Below are 17,852 nucleotides of genomic sequence, written 5' to 3' on the forward strand. Positions count from 1 at the left end.
TTTCCAGTGGTCATGTATGGATGTGAGGGTTGGACTGTGAAGAAAGCTGAGCACCAAAGAATTGATGCTTTTGAACTGTGGTGTTGGAGAAGACTCTTGAGAGTCCCTTGGACTGCAAGGAGATCCTACCAGAGCATCCTGAAGGAGAAAAGTCCTGGGTGTTCATTGGAAGGATTGATGTTGAAACTGAAACTCCAATACTTTAGCCACCTCACGCAAAGAGTTGACTCATTGGAAAAGACCCTGATGCTGGGAGGGATTGGGGGCAGGAGGAGAAGGGGACGACAGAGGATGAGATGGCTGGATGGCATCACCGACTCGAGGGGCATGAGTTTGAGTAAACTCCGTGAGCTGGTGATGGACAGGGAGGCCTGGCGTGCTGCGATTCATGGGGTTGCAAAGAGTTGGACACGACTGGGCGACTGAACTGAACTGAACTGAATCCTAGGGAAAAGCAAAACTGTTCAAGTTAAAAGAAAAAAGGCAGTGCAAACTACACAACTCATGTGTAAGTAGCCTTTACATAGCCATTATAATATAAATTACCCTAACATCTATTACTTGGTCAGGAAATATGGAGGAAGTATAGTTTTTTTGTGGTAATGATGGCCCCAAGTTCTCATCCATCAAAATGGGATTAACAAAAGTCCAAAGAAAAATCAAGTTAGGAATATATGCATGCTACTTAGAGATGCAGAGAGAAAACACAAAATATTAAGTTTCAAAAGTTAAAAGCAGTGGCTTCTAGAGAGGAGAAAATGTAGGAAGAAGTGGTAAAGTGAATGCTGCAGTTAGGCTTTGCAGGTAACATTTTTGCATTTGTATATACCTGTATCACTTTGGTAAAATAAAAATTAAAAACTGGAAAAATGATGAAGACAGTAATAATTGGTTACATTCCAAAATTCATAAAGCATAAAATGAATGTTTTAAAACCAATTTCATAGCATGTACAAAAATAGGTATATGTGGTTGAACATTACGTTTTTAGTGACTGCATCACATAAGAATTCAAAAGGTACTATGTTGCAACACCTTGGAAGTGTTAGGTAGTTACAATAGGAAAAAGGAGTCCAGAATGGTGGTGGCTAAAAGACAAAAAAGGGAAAAGCCCACAAAAATAGGACAAAGAAAGGTCCAAGGACCAGAGTTAGAATCTCGGGTGAAACAAACAGCCCTCCTGGCTAGCCCAGTTTACATAGGGCTGGCTCAAGGGGAGGAGAAAAAACATTTAAAAAGAGGAGCCAAAATTGAGCCTCGGGCCCCTCTTCTCTTTGCATCTTTTGGGTTGGGGCCCACCCTCACACATCGAGGATGTATTTTCCTTTGCTTGCCAAATAAAACTGAGCTGTAACACTGGTCTGTCCATTGCTTCAAATTTTTTCTGCGGCAAGACAGAACTGAAGAAATTGCAAACTCCCCTGACATATATGGTGCCATTTCTCAGATTTAGCTTGGCTGAAACAACCACATGTCATTCCTGCAAGGCAGAGGCCAAGCACAGCAGAAAACCAACTCAGCAAAAGCTCCCACGGTGGAATCTGAATGTGAAGAAAACGCAGTGCAGTGGAAGTGACAAGAAGCCCAGAGTGCTGGAAACTGGAACAGCAAAACAAAACTGGTAGGAAGCTCACATGGCTCAGTCTCAGATTCCAGAAGACCTCTGTTTGGGGTAGGAAGTCCTCGCTGCCATGGCTGGAAGGTCATATGTCTAACAAAATCTTAATTCCTTACAATCTCTCATTTCTTCTTTCCTCAAACCCCCTGCAAACAGGCGAGTGGCAGTGGGTGCCCTATGGTGTCCCAAAGGCTCTACTATTTGCTGTGCCTTAGTAGCTGTTGCCCAAGTGGGTGGGGATTCTTCTGTTCTTAATCTTCTTTGTGCCAAGGATCAGGCCGATGAAAACTGTGAGCACAGGTCAGGTATTTAGCAGATTTTCTGGCAGATTATGAAGGGGATTCCTTGACACATTTTTCCCACTGCTTTTTCCTCCCATCCTTCAGCTCCTCTCTCTATCTATGCTATTGCTTACAAAGTATTGGGCAAGTCATCATCTTTCCATTTCTGAAAGTTGTGCTTGAAACCATTTACCTAAGTTTGGGACTCAAATCCATGTGGCAGGGACTCTGTGCTATGCTTAGTCACTTGGTTGTATCCAACTGGGACTTGAACCTGGCCAAAATCCATGGTGCCTGGTTTCAGGAAGTAACAAAGCTCAGGCTTTTGATGTCTTATTGAAAAAAATTCAGTGAGAAACACAGTGATAGGTAAGAGGTAGATTTGTTCAGATTCAGAGAGAAGCAAACTCCAGTCTCTCTAGATATTCAGGCCTTCATCTTCCATGTTTTCTACAACATGTGCAACAATAGCATTTCTCAGTGAACCCACTAGGGCAGATGACAGGCACACAATGCCTGCTAGAAGTCCATCTATTGGTGGCCTCCTTCAAGGGCAACTGGGCTTCCAGGGATAATGTTTGCCACTGCAGAAGTTAGCCCTGCAGGCTGTTTGGGCACAAACTCTTGCAATGCTTCTCCTAAAGTTACAAACATACCCCCAGATCAAACCTACACTCCACTTTTATGGAACATATGGTCTGTTCCTTCTTATCAATTTGTTCTTAAGCCATTTACTAAATCCTACAACCAGGACCCTGCCCCTCGTAGGCAATATCACTCCACCCTGCTTATTATTAAAATACTCTTAATGCCCCTGACAGGACCAGATAACCCACTCCTTTGTCATTACTTCCGTTACTACATAGAGTGGGTCTATGATGCTTCAACAGTACATGAACCATGACCTTCTAGATGTTCAAGCTGGATTTAGAAAAGGCAGAGGAACCAGAGGTGAAATTGTCAACATCTGTTGGATCATCAAAAAAGCAAGAGAGTTCCAGAAAAACATCTACTTCTGCTTTATTGACTATGCCAAAAACTTTGACTATGTGGATCACAACAAACTGTGGAAAATTCTGAAGGAGATGGGAATACCAGACCACCTGACCTGCCTCTTGAGAAACCTGTATGCAAGTCAGGAAGCAACAGTTAGAACTGGAAATGGAACAACAGACTGGTTCCAAATAAGAAAAGGAGTACATCAAGGCTGTATATTGTCACCCTGCTTATTTAACTTATATGCAGAGTACATCATGAGAGACGCTGGACTGGATGAAGCACAAGCTGGAATCAAGATTGCCAGGAGAAATATCAATAACCTCAGATACGCAGATGACACCACCCTTATGGCAGAAAGCGAAGAACTAAAGAGCTTCTTGATGAAAGTGAAGAAGAGAGTGAAAAAGTTGGCTTAAAACTCAGCATTTAAAACTAAGATCATGGAATCTGATCCCATCACTTCATGGCAAATAGATGGGGAAACAGTGGAAAACAGTGTCAGACTTTATTTTCTTGGGCTCCAAAATCACTGCAGATGGTGACTGCAGCCATGAAATTAAAAGATGCTTGCTCCTTGGAAGAAAAGTTATGGCCAAACTAGACAGGTTATTAAAAAGCAGAGACACCACTTTGCCAACAAAATCCATCTAGTCAAAGCTATGCTTTTTCCAGTAATCATGTATGGATGTGAGAGTTGGACTATAAAGAAAGCTAAGTGAGCTGAAGAATTGATGCTTTTGAACTGCGGTTTTGGAGAAGACTCTTGAGAGTCTCTTGAGAGTCTCTTGGACTGCAAGGAGATTTAACCTGTCCATCCTAAAGGAAATCAGTCCTGAATATTCATTGGAAGGACTGAGGTTGAAGCTGAAACTCCAATACTTTTGCCACCTGATGTGAAGAACTGACTAATTTGAAAAGACCCTGATGCTGGGAAGGGTTTAAGGTGGGAGGAGAAGGGGATGACAGAGGATGAGATGGTTGGATGGCATCACCAACTCAATGGACATGAGTTTGATTAAGCTCCAGGAGTTGATGATGGACAGGGAGGCCTGGTGTGCAGCAGTCCATGGGGTTGCAAAGAGTCAGACACAACTGAGTGACTGAACTGAACTGATGACAGTGAAATGTTTACCATTGGAAACACCCTAAGCTGTTCTTATCGAGGACCTGGAAGAAAATCAGTGACTTGCTTTCCCTCAGAGCAATAACAGGTTAAGGCTTAGCGCTGTTTCACCAGGTTCCCAGTCTCAGGACACAGACTTGGATTGCTTTACATCAGGATATCTATTCCCATCTGCAGTTGACAAATCAGCAATGAGTTAAGATTACAACCCCTTAATCCTACCCAGTACTAGTCATGCTGGAGACCTTGGGGATGCCCAACTCCAGTCCAGGGGTCCCAGGAGGTCAACCTGCCTTGATCTGCCTAGGGATCTGGTCCCTAGGAGGTTATCACGCCTCAGTGTGCTCAGGGATCCACCAGTCTGGGGGACCCAGGAGGTCAACATGCCTCAACCTGCCCAGGGATCCAATTCTTGGGAGGTCTACCTGCCTTGACCTATGCGGGGATTCGATCTCTAGGAGGCTGTCATTCTTCAGCCTGCCTGGGGATCTGCATCCTGACCCAGGGACTCCTGGCTCTCAGGTTGCAACAGTATTGGGTAGGATAAGCTTCAAAAAGACTCACTCCTAAGGAAGTCTACCCATGGAAATAGAAGGAAGCCTGTTAGTTGTGGGGCTGTGCCTGGTCTCAGCAATAGCTTTGGAGTCCAGTGAGAACCCCATTGCCTTTCTGGAAAAGCTAAAAGAGGCCCTCCAAAGGTTTACCAATCTGGACTTAAACTATTATGAGGGACAGGTAATTTTAAAGGACAAATTTCTGTCCCAATGTACATCAGACATCAGGATAAAGTTACAACAGCTACAGCAGCGGGACCCTGCTGCCTCTTTAGATGAGATGGTCCAGACAGCCTCCCATACCTTTTATGACAGAGAACAGGAGAGGGAAACCAAGGCCCAGGAAAGGGAGAAAAGAAAAGAGACAAGGTATCTGCCCTCCAGGGAAGCTCTATCACAAACCCCAACTCCTTGAAGGACAAGGCACAAGGCAAATGCCTAATATGTAGACAGGTAGGACACTGGGCCAAAGAATGTCCAAACTGTGACAAGTTTCCTAAAATGGCTTGCTACAAATGCCATCAATTGGGAAATTGGGTGGCACTCTGCCCTGGGGACCCAAGAGCCTTGAGGTCAAGCACCAAGCCTTCCCTCACAATAGGTTCAACAAAACTGAAGCAGCCCACTTCAGCCAGCCTGCCTGTCACAGATAATCATCATGGGGCTGGAGCCAAGGGTGCAAGTGGATGTGGCAGGTAGATCTGAAAATTTCTTGGTTGACACGGGGGCTACCTGCTCTGTCCTGACCTTCTACTCTGGAAACTTCTCCCAAACCTGTACCATTGTGCTACAGGAAAAACAATTACAAGAAGGTTCACCTGAGTACTTCTATGTTGCTGGGATGGACAAGTATTTTCCCACCAGTTTCTGATGGTCTCTGAGTGTCCTACTCCCTTATTGGAAAGAGATCTCAGCCTGCCTTTGAAATCTTATAGCTATTGCAGTCCTGATAGAAGATGCTTTAAAACTCTCTCAGGGGCAAGCTAAGTATTTTTACCAGTCATCAAGTGAAACAACTCCTGAATGGGAAAGGCCATTTATGGATGTCAGATCAAAGAATCCTCAGATATCAAGTAGGGCTGATGGAAAATCCAGGCCTTACTATATCCCCTTGTGAGGTTCTTAAACCAGCCACCCTCTGCCTACCCCCAAGGGTTCTCTCCCCTTTCAATCTTGCCTAGAAACTTTGGGCCACTGGACAAAACCCTGAGGATCTTTGTCCAAAGATCCTCTAACAAATCCTGAAGAAATCTGGTACACTGATGGAAGCAGCTTTGTCTTGGATGGAAAAAGAATAGTTGCAGTAGTCTCCAATTTTGAGACCCTAGAGGCTAGACCTTTGCCACCAGGTACTTCAGCCCAGGTAGCTGAGCTCATTAGCCCTGACTCGAGCTTTAGAGCTGGGAAAGGAAAAAAGTAGCCATTCACACTGACTCCAAGTATGCCTTTCTGATGCTACACGCACATGCTCCTATTTGGAAAGAAAGAGGCCACTTGACCACTCAAGGGTCCCAAATCAATCAAATTCTTAGGCTCTTGGAGGCAGTCCATCTGCCCACTGAGGTTTCAATCTCCCACTGTGAAGGACACCAAAAAGGGAGCACGGAAGTGGCACAAGGGAACCAAGCAGCTGATCAGTTAAGAGAGCAGCGTCACAGAACCATGACCTAATAGGGGTTGCCATCTTAGTTCCACAGACTAATTTGCCAGAAACTCATTCATATACTGAAGGTGAGACTCTTAAAGCTAAAAATGAGGGCTTTCAAGAAGATCAAATGGGTGGTTCCAAAAGGAGGGACTCCTTTTTCTGTCTGGGAACATCCAAAGGAAGTTGGTTAACTCCTTACATGCCACCATTTAGGGAAGAAGATCCTCTAAAGATTACTTAAAAGGTTCCTCAGAGGAACAGACCTCCAAATGACTATAAGGCAAGTGGTCTTCTCCTGTCCCACTTGCCAGTTAAACAACCCCCAAGGAGCTCAAAGATCCTAGCTGGCCCAGGCCATCCAACGACATGGGACATACCTAGGAGAGGGCTGGTAGATGGACTTCACCCAGATGCCAGTTTCTCAATGGTATAAATACCTATTAGTCATGATAGATACATTCACAGGATGGATTGAAAGCTTTCCAACCTGGACTGAGAAGGCTGAGGAGGCGGTTTAAAAAAAAAAAAAAAAAAAAAGCTGCTCCATGAAATCATTCTGAGATTTGGTCTGCTCAGGTCATTACAAAGAGACAATGGGACATCATTTACTTGTAAGTTCACCCAAGGGGTCTCTAAAGACTTGGGCATTACTTATTGCCTCCATTGTGCCTGGAGACCTCAGTCTTCAGGAAAAGTAGAGAGAGCCAACCAATTCTTAAAACCACTGATAAAAAAAATAACCCAGGAGACCTCCCTGGGATGGAAGGAGGCTTTACCAATAGCTCTCCCCTGCACCCATATTGCCCCCAAGGAACAGGTTTGTCTTAGTCCTTATGAGATGCTATATGGGAGACCTTTTGTTTATGTCAATGACCTCTTCCTAGATCCAGAGGCTCACACCCTCTGGTCTTATACCATGGCCATTGGGCAATTTGAACAAGATATATGCTTATGGGATGTCAACCAGGACCCAAAAGATTCTAAAGAGTCACCACTATATTCTCCAGGGACTCTAAAGTCTGGAAAGATAGGGTCCCCAAAGGCTCAACTCCAGCCCACATGGAAGGGCCCCTACCCTGTAATGCTTTCTACCCCAACAGCAGTCAAAGTACCAGGACACAACTCCTGGATTCACTACTCATGAGTAAAGCATGGAAGAAAACAGAAAAGGACACTCAATACACCTGTCAACAAGCTACAACATGCAGTGCCAGTTCAACAAGGATATACAAAACGACAACCAACCACAGAAAATATCACTCACCCTTAGATGGACACTACTATAAGGACTCTGAGGCTTGAGACTAGCAAGAGGGGGAGGCCCAATGCCCCTCGCCATCCCTGTTCAGCAGGAAGTAGCCAGAGAGACCTCGACGCCCCTATTTCCAAAGAATTGGGCCTCTCATCTCTTGAGGTGGGGAATGTTAGGTAGTTAGATTAGGAAAGGGAAGTCCAGACTGGTAGTGGCTAAAAGACAAAGAAGGGAAAAACCCACAATAATAGGACAAAGGAAGGTCCGAGGACTAGAGTGAGAACCTCGGGTGAAGCAAACAGCCCTCCTGGCTAGCCAAATTTACATAGGGCAGGCTCGGGAAAGGAAAAAAAAGTGTATAAAAAGAGGAACCAAAATTAAGCCCCAGGCCCCTCTTCTCTTTGTGTCCTTTGGGTGGAGGGTGGAGGCCCGCCCTTACACCTCAAGGATGTGTTTTCCTTTGCTTGCCAAATAAAACTGAGCTGTAACACTGGTCCATCCATTGCTTCAAATTTTTGCTGTGGCGAGATAGAACCAAAGAAATTACGAACTTCCCTGACAGAAGTGTTCTGGAAAACTTCTACTTGTAGGCACATGGAGGGTGCACAGAACACTGTAGGTCAGGCCCATATAAATCCGTCATGGGAAAGAGCAACTGGGCCTTGTTAGTCATCTCTAGGGGCTTCTCTTTTGATGATTCTAGATCTTTGCCTTTCTTCTCACAACCCATAAATACACTCACCCCAGTGCTTTCTGTTTCAACAAATTAAGACCATAAAAAAGATATCCATTCAATTGGCATTAACATTTATTTGAGGGTCTGCTTCTGGAACCACTCCTGGTGCCAAGAGCTGTATCAATGTGTCCAGTTAGGAAAGCAGAAAACTCTACATTTCAAATAAAATTGATTTAATACAGAAAATGGGTTATAGGGTTGTCGGAAGCCTGCAGGGGCATATGGAGGTCACCAAGACCATTAAGCCTCAGAAGGGCTGGGAGAGTGAAAAAAATGTGGTAGGGTAGCCAGAACAGAAACCTGAGCAAAAGGGCCCCCCAGGGTTGTGACTTAGGCCTCTGAGGATAGGGTACAGCATAGTGGTTGCTCAGAAGCCAAAGCTCACACTCACTCTGCCAAGAGAGCTGCTCAACGGCTACTGCCGTTGCTGCCTCTGAAGCACGAAGCAAGCCTGGAGACCCGACCGCCTAAAAGCACCTGGCCAATGCAGCCAACTGTGTGACACGCATGACAGTAACAAGAACTGGAAAGAAAGTCTCCTCCCCCCTTTCCTGTGTTCAGATCTCTGTGACAGAAACTTTAGGGAAGCTACGTATCAAGGGACTTGGGGAAACTGAATTTGCAAAGGCACAGTCCCAACATCACAGAGCAGACTATGAAAGAGTAAACCATGACAACAGATCAATATTAAGAGCAAAACTGTAGGGAATATGCTATGCACAGGCCTGTACTATAATTCACATGGCTTCCTTGAAAAATAAGAATGACTTTCTCATCATCCCCGGAGAAGGCAATGGCAACCCACTCCAGTCCTCTTGCCTGGAAAATCCCATGGACGGAGGAGCCTGGTGGGCTGCAGTCCACGGGGTCGCGAAGAGTCGGACAGGACTGAGCGACTTCACTTTCACTTTTCCCTTTCATGCATTGGAGAAGGAAATGGCAACCCACTCCAGTGATCTTACCTGGAGAATCCCAGGGACGGCGGAGCCTGGTGGGCTGCCGTCTAGGGGTTGCACAGAGTCGGACACGACTGAAGTGACTTAGCAGCAGCAGCAAGAGCATCCCCCAGGTGAAGGGCTGGGAGTAGTAAAAAGTACGTCTTGGAAAGACATCTTGAAAACAAGTTGTTGAAATACTGGTGTGGCTGATGGAAAACATTAATGACTGTTCCCATAACCAGAGCCTTGAGGCAGTTGCTGAGAAAGGGCATCACTAGCAGAAGGGCTAAACAAAGTTATGAAAGGCCTGAAGGTTTGACATTGAGGACTGTGCATTGTGTATCTTTATCCCCGATCTGAGATGGTAAAGAACAGATATCTCTAGAGCATGTACAGGAAGTAGATGTTAACAATAAAAGGCATGCTAGGATTAGGATCTGGCATTTGCCTGTGAATGGCATCAGCCCCCCTGATCCCCACTTTATTTCTAAGTCTTATTTTTCTTTATTCTTCTGCAGCAACACTCCTTCAGGTCAGTTCATTGTTGGGCTGGTCCCAACACAAAACATTTATACCTATTTAATGCCAAGCTCCCCTCATCTCAACTTCCCTCTAGGAAAGGACAGGACATCTCTCTGCATACACTGCCCATCCACTCTTGCATGCTGTCTGCTTTATCCATAAGAGAGCTTAGCATCTTAATCATAGCTGTTTTAAATTCCCAGTCCAGTAATTCCAGTATCTTTGCCATATCTGAGTCTACTTTTGAGGCTTACTCTGTTGCTTTTAGTACACTTTGTAATTTTTTCTTGATATCTGGACATGTTACATTGCATAAAAAGGAACTGCTGAAAATAGGAATGCAGTGGTGAGGTGTGAGAGAGGGGAGGATTCTATGGTTCTACAGTCTTTCAGTAAACCTGTGCCCCTGCACCGTGAACTTCATCAGGGCTTCTCAGCCCGCCTCTCAACCCCCCTTAGGTGGGACAAGATGGCTAGAGCTGGCTAGGGTGGGGTGTTTCCCTTTGCCCAGGTAATTTAGGCTCTCAAGAAAACCCTAGAAGGTTAGGCTTTGGTGAACTAGCTTCTCCTGAGGGAAGGCATTGCTCTTGTTGTTCAGTTGCCAAGTTGACTCTTTGTGACCCCATGGACTGCAGCACGACAGGCTTCCCTGTGCCTCACTGTTTCCCAGAGTTTGCCCAAGTTCACGTCCATTGAGTCGGTGATGCCATCCAATCATCTTATCCTCTGTTGCCCTTCTCATGCCTTCAATCTTTTCCAGCATCAGGGTCTTTTCCAATGAGTCAGTTCTTCACATCAGGTGGCCAAAGTATTGAACTCATTTCCAATGAGTTGGCTCTTTGCACCAGGTGACCAAAGTCAGCTTCAGCATCAGTCCTTCTAATGAGTATTTAGGGTTTATTTCCTTTAGGACTGATGGGTTTGATCTCCTTACTGTCCAAGGGACTCTCAACAGTCTTTTCCAGCACCAGTTCAAAAGCATCAATTCTTCGGCACTCTGCCTTCTGTATGGTCCATGTCTCATGTTGATACATGTGTAGTGGAAAGATCAAAGGCCTTGTTAAGAAGAACAAAATATACTGGCCTATTTCAAAAAGGCTCTTCTTCTCCCCTTGCAGGAAAAAGGAGGGGATTTTTAAATCTCCAATAACTGAGAATCTGGTCAAGATCCAGGAGACAAAACTCACAAAAGTGTGGGGGTCTCCTTCTGACTGGATCCCCCCTGAAGTTGTTTAACTCCCTCAGTTTTTAACTGAGCCTCAGCAATTCATCAGTTACAATTCAGGTCTTCTTACTCAATGCTGGTTCCTGCAGAGGTTGCTGCACCAGTAAGTCGTGATGCTTTGTATTCACCTGTTGATTTCTCCAATTTGGGGGGAATCATTCTGCTCTGAGACCTCATTTCTCTTATGGATCTATGAAGAGTTGATTTCTCAGTTTGTTCAAAATTTTACTTGCTGTGAGGATGTTGTGGTGACTTCCAAGCTTCTTGCATGACAGACTGAAAACCAGAAGTTCTCTTACCTCTCTTTACATACTCTTTAAAACTATCATTGAGTCATTTTATATTGCCTGTTTCATTCCCAACTGGACATTCCTCTCAGAATATTTCAAGGTTATCTAGAATTCAATATGTTCAAATCAACTTCCCCTGTTAGTCAATAAAGTCACTTTCTCCCACTCATTCACACTGGAACACTGGAGTTTTTCAGATTTTATCGCATGTACTTTAATTTTTCCTTTATAATTTCTCTTTTCATCCTTTGCTACTTTCACTAAGTCCTGGGACTAGAGCAGTAAACAGATGAGTGTGGACTTTGGAGCTGAACTGTTCAAATTCTGATTCTGCCCCATGCTGGCTGAAGAACTTGGTTTGGGGCCTCCATTTCCTCATCTGTAAAAAAGGAATACAGTACTGCATACTATTGATTTGAGAATTTTTAGTAAATATAAGGCACTTAGAACAGTGCCTGGCATATATAAAACATACATAATTTGTTAACTATCAGTATTATCATTATTATTCTTTATTAAAAATTTGGGGACTTGCTGGAGGTCATTCCAATGCTGGGGGTGAGGGTTAAGAGTTCCCTTTCCAATGCTGGGGGTGCGGGTTTGATCCCTGGTTGGGAAGCTAAGATCCCACATGCCTCTTGGCCAAAAAACCAAAAGAGAAAACAGAAAAAATACTGTAACAAACTCAGTAAGCACTTTAAAAAAAAAGAATTTTGGGAAAACTTCTTAGAAACTTAGCTCAATCTGTTTTTTAATCTAGTATCTTCAGTTACCTATCTACAAAGAGTGATGTATGATAATACTGCCTTAATAAAAATTAAACCAAACAATGTAAATAAAGCACTAATAAAGTATTCACTCAATAAAAGTTGGCTATTATTAGTTATGTGATGTGATGATCAATGAAAATAATACTATCCTGTGGAAAATAACCATAGAGTCTTTTTTATTATTAAACAACTGTTTAATGATGTTTTTCATTGTGTTTTCACAATGTGTAGATCACATCTTTCCCTGGTATGTACTTACATATTATTGAAAGTGTGGATTTCATGCCATTTTGCATTACTTTAAAATTTTTATATGATATCGCTTATATGCAGAATCTAAAAACATGATACAAATGAACTTACAAAACAGAAATAGACCCACAGACATAGAAAATAAACATGGTTACCAAAAGGGAAAGGGATCAATTAGGAGTTTGGGATTAATAGATACACACTACTATATATAAAGTAGGTAACCAACAAGGACCTACTATATAGCACAGGGAGCTCTACTCAATATTTTGTCATAACTTACAAGGGAAAAAATCTGAAAAAGAAAAGATAGGTAGATAGGTATGCATAACTGAGCCATTTTGCTGTATACCTGAAATTAACACAACATTGTAAATCAGCTATACTTAATTTTTCAAAAATCATTCAGTTCAGTTCAGTCGCTCAGTCGAATCTGACTCTTTGCGACCCCATGAACCATAGTACGCCAGGCCTCCCTGCCCATGACCAACTAAGTCCACCCAAACCCATGTCCATTGTGTCAGTAATGCCATCAAACCATCTCATTCTCTGTCATCCTCTTCTGCTCCTGCCCTCAATCATTCCCAGCATCAGGGTCTTTTCCAATGAGTCAGCTCTTCACATCAGGTGGACAAAGTTTTGGAGTTTCAGCTTCAGCATCAGTCCTTCCAATGAATAGTCAGGAGTGATCTCCTTTAGGATGGACTGGTTGGATCTCCTCACAGTTCAAGGGACTCTCAGGAGTCTTCTCCAACACCACAGTTCAAAAGCATTAATTCTTCAGCACTTGGCTTTCTTTATACTCCAACTCTCACATCCATACATGACCACTGGAAAAACCATAGCCTTGACTAGACGGACCTTTGTTGACAAAGTAATGCCTCTGCTTTTTAATGTGCTCTCTAGGTTGGTCACAACTTTTCTTCCAAGGAGCAAGCGTCTTTTAATTTCATGTCTGCAACCACCATCTGCAGTGATTTTGGAGTCCCAAAAAATAAAGTCAGCCACTATTTCCACTGTTTCCTCATCTATTTGCCATGAAGTGATGGCACCAGATGCCATGATCTTAGTTTTCTGAATGTTGAGTTTTAAGCCAACTTTTTCACTCTCCTCTTTTACTTTCATCAAGAGGCTCTTTAGTTCTTCTTCACTTTCTGCCATAAGGGTGGTGTCATCTGCATAGCTGAGGTTATTGATATTTCTCCCGGCAACCCTGATTCCAGCTTGAGCTTTGTCCAGCCCAGCGTTTCTCATGATGTACTCTGCATAGAAGTTAAATAAGCAGGGTGACAATATACAGCCTTGACACACTCCTTTTCCTATTTGGAACCAGTCTGTTGTTCCATGTCCAGTTCTAATTGTTGCTTCCTGACCTGTATACAGGTTTCTCAAGAGGCAGGTCAAGTGGTCTGGTACGCCCATCTCTTTCAGAATTTTCCGCAGTTTATTGTGATCCATACAGTCAAAGGCTTTGGCATAGTCAATAAAGCAGAAATAGATGTTTTTCTGGAACTCTCTTGCTTTTTCAATGATCCAGAGGATGTTGGCAATTTGATCTCTGGTTCCTCTGCCTTTTCTAAAACCAGCTTGAACATCTGGAAGTTCACGGTTCACATATTGCTGAAGCCTGACTTGGAGAATTTTGAGCATTATTTTACTAGCCTGTGAGATGAGTGCAATTGTGTGGTAGTTTGAGCATTCTTTGGCATTGCCTTTCTTTGGGATTGGAATGAAAACTGACCTTTTGCAGTCCTGTGGCCACTGCTGAGCTTCCCAAATTTGCTGACATATTGCATGCAGCACTTTCACAGCATCATCTTTTAGAATTTGAAATAGCTCAAGTGGAGTTCCATCACATCCACTAGCTTTGTTCGTAGTGATGCTTCCTAAGGCCCACCTGACTTCACATTCCAGGATGTCCGGCTCTAGGTGAGTGGGAGTGATCACACCTTCATGATTATCTGGGTCATGAAGATCTTTTTAGTACAGTTCTTCTGTGTAGTCTTGCCACCTCTTCTTAACATCTTCTGCTTCTGTTAGGTCCATACCATTTCTGTCCTTTATTGAGCCCATTTTGCATGAAATGTTCCCTTGGTATCTCTAATTTTCTTGAAAAGATCTCTCGTCTTTCCCATTCTATTGTTTTCCTCTATTTCTTTGCACTGATCTCTGAGGAAGGCTTTCTTATCTCTCCTTGCTATTCTGCATTCAAATGGGAATATCTTTCCTTTTCTCCTTTGCTTTTTGCTTCTCTTCTTTTCACAGCTATTTGTAAGGCCTCCTCAGACAGCCATTTTGCTTTTTTTCATTTCTTTTTCTTGGGGATGATCTTGATCCCTGTCTCCTGTACAATGTCATGAACCTCCATCCATAGTTCATCAGGCACTCTGTCTATCATAATCTAGTCCCTTAAATCTATTTCTCACTTCCACTGTATAGTCATAAAGGATTTGATTTAGGTCATACCTGAATGATCTAGTGGTTTTCCCCACTTTCTTCAATTTAAGTCTGATCAAAAATCATTACTTAATATATTTGTTTCTGTATCATCTCAAAAATTATATTTACATAGCACCTCAGCACACTGATCCACAATATTTCACTAAAACACCTACATATTAAGATCATTCAACTTTGAAACTCAGGAAAAACTGTCAAGAAATCAGCATGACTTTTCCTTAACACTTCTCTGAGATTATTTCCCAATACCTTCCACAAGATCTGCAAACAAATATTTCAACATTCTCTACATGTTTTTTACGTCATGGTCGGGTGTCAAAGTTACCAAAATATTTTCTAATTTTGGGGAAAAAGAGATAACTTTAACTCCTTCACTAACTTTGGCTTTAGTGTCAAAGTAAAATATTAAGTAAATACTTGATTTATGGTATTGGATTTGAGCAGATTAAACATATTGCGTGGCAACATAAATGTTTGACTATTACTAATCTCTCTCTTTATCTGCCCAAACCCCACAGTGGTTGAAGCTGTTAGATTATTTACGCAACCATGAGAAGTATTGTTATCTTTTTCCTTTCCAAATATCTTTTAAGTAAATACTAACCACATTGCTTTGCCAAGTCATTTGGCCTATAAAATAAGAAATTTGAATTGGATTTCTAATCTCCTTCTAGGTAAAGTATTCTTTCTCGGGCCTTATATAATGTACGGGCTACCTTTGTGGACAGACAAATATCTTACTCAAACCCTGTTCTGCCCTGCTTTATTTTTATAAAGTAGTGGGGAAAATATAGGCTTCTGAATTGAACAGACCTGGCTAGGATTCTGCCACTGCCACTTTCCAACTTTATGATACCATTAGAGATGGTGTAACTCTACACCTGCTAAACCTCAACCCTCTGTTTTTATTGATTATTTCATGACTGGGCACCTGATATAGACGGATGTTTGCATTCCCCAAAATCTGTAAGTTTGAACCTAATCCCTAGTAGCTGGTATTTAGAGGCGGGGCCTTTGGGAGGTGATAAGGTCAGGAGGGTAGAGCTCTCATGAGTGAGATTAGTGCTCTTATAAAAGAGGCCCTAGAGATTTCCCTTGTTCCTTAAACCATGTGAGGACACAGTGAAAAGATGGTCATCTATGAACAGGAAGTAGTCTCTCACCTGACACCAAATCTGCCAACACCTTGACTTTGGACTCTCCAGCCTCCAGAACCATAAAAAATTAACATTTGCTGTTTCAACTACCCTGTCTATGATATTTTTGTTACATTAATAGCAGCTGAGACAGACTAAAATAATACCTGACCCAACTGCTTGACAGAGAGACTTTAATTAAAAGATAGAAGCCAGGGCCAGGCTATGTTCAAAGAGAGAGGGAGAATCAAAGATGTGAAATAGTCAGTTAGCCCTGATATTCCATATACAATTCACTTCTTGTCCTTTGATGCTTATGTGATTGTCTATTATATTTATACCCTAACACTCTTATTAATGGGCTTCCCAAGCAGTGCTAGTGGAAAAGAACCTGCCTGCCAATGCAGGAGATGTAAGAGATGTGGGTTTAATCCCTGGTTTTGGAAGATCCCCTGGAGGAGGGCATGGCAACCCACTCCAGGATTCTTGCCTGGAGAATCCCATGGACAGAGGAGCCTGGTGGGCTATGGTCCATAGATAGGGTCACAAAGAGTCAGGCACAACTAAAGGGACTTAGCATGCATTCATTCTTATTAACATCAGCCTGAGTATCTTGATGTTCTTGAAGCCAATATTTCTGATCTAGAAAGGATACTTAGGGACCTATAATTTCTGAGCTTCTCTTATGTAATCTATAAAATGGAATAATAAAGAGTATCTTCCTTGCAGGATTGCTCTGAGGATTGTAGGTGAGAATGCATGAAACACTCCCAGTGGAGTTCTAGAAACATAGTAGGTGCTCAGTTAATTGTGGCCTTTAGCTTCCTGCAAATTTATATCTCATAAATAAACCAACAATTTATTAAGAATTTACATTAGTCCCAATACCCTATCCTTCCGTTATCCTATAAACAAGTCAGTCCAATGAGTCTTTCGAATTGCTTGGGACATATCAGCCCTTTGATACCACCCAGAATCTCTGAGAAGTGGTCAGACTCCCTTTTTTTGCACTGCTGTCCTTTACGAGTCAAGGTGAGTGAGAGCAGTGTGGTAGCCATTCTGTAGAAGTGGTGTCCAGTCAATGATTATTACACCACAGTGAGTCAGAAGACCTTTCAACCCTCTCTGCTGGGTGGACAGTGTAGCTGCAGTATGGCTTTCCATAACTGCATATGTAAATTTGGCAACAGACGATAGTGTTGTTCCCTTGACAATTCTAGAGAAATATACCGATTTTGTTAACATATGTTGATAGACTAAGTCTAATTAAGTAGTTGAATGCACTATAGCCTCTAACTGTTGGTAAATTATTTGAGATTTATTAAAAATCAAACTCATATTCTCTTTCTCATACTCACTGCACTGAATGAATATCAATGGAAATTCACAGTGAGTTTTCTTGAATAATTGCCAAAATGATCATTATTTAGTTTCTAACTGAAAGGTCTACAAAGCCTCCTCTGAGTTCTTCAGTCAGGATGCTCTCTCTCTGATATAGAATATCACAGATTGTCTGACTTGGTTTGCTGTGTCTTTTCCCCCCATAGATTATGAGTTTACTTTCATGGATGATCACTGTAGCTAATATTTATTAAAAGCCATCCTATTTGGCAGGGTCCCTTGAGCTTCCCTTGTAGCTAAGTCAGTAAAGAATCTGCCTGCAATGCAGGAGACCTGGGTTTGATTCCTGGGTCGGGAAGATTCCCTGGAGAAGGAAAATGGCAATCCACTCCAGTATCCTTGCCTGGAAAATCCCATGGACAGAGGAGCCTGGCGGGCTACAGTCCATGGGGCTGCAAGAGTCGGACATGACTTAGCAACTAAACCACCACCAACAACCACTAAGTGCTTTAAGAAGATTAACTCATTTGTTCATCAAACAACCTTTCCAGGTGACACTACTGTTCATCTTCATTTTATAGATAAGAAAACTAAGGCCAAGGACAGTTAAATAACAAGTCCAAAACATACAGCTAGTAAGGACAGGGTCAGCTCAACTCCAAGGTCATGCTATAACCATGGCCTCATATTGCCTCTTGGCACGGGTA

Source organism: Dama dama, chromosome 17 (genome assembly GCF_033118175.1).
Source record: "Dama dama isolate Ldn47 chromosome 17, ASM3311817v1, whole genome shotgun sequence".
NCBI lineage: Eukaryota > Metazoa > Chordata > Mammalia > Artiodactyla > Cervidae > Dama > Dama dama.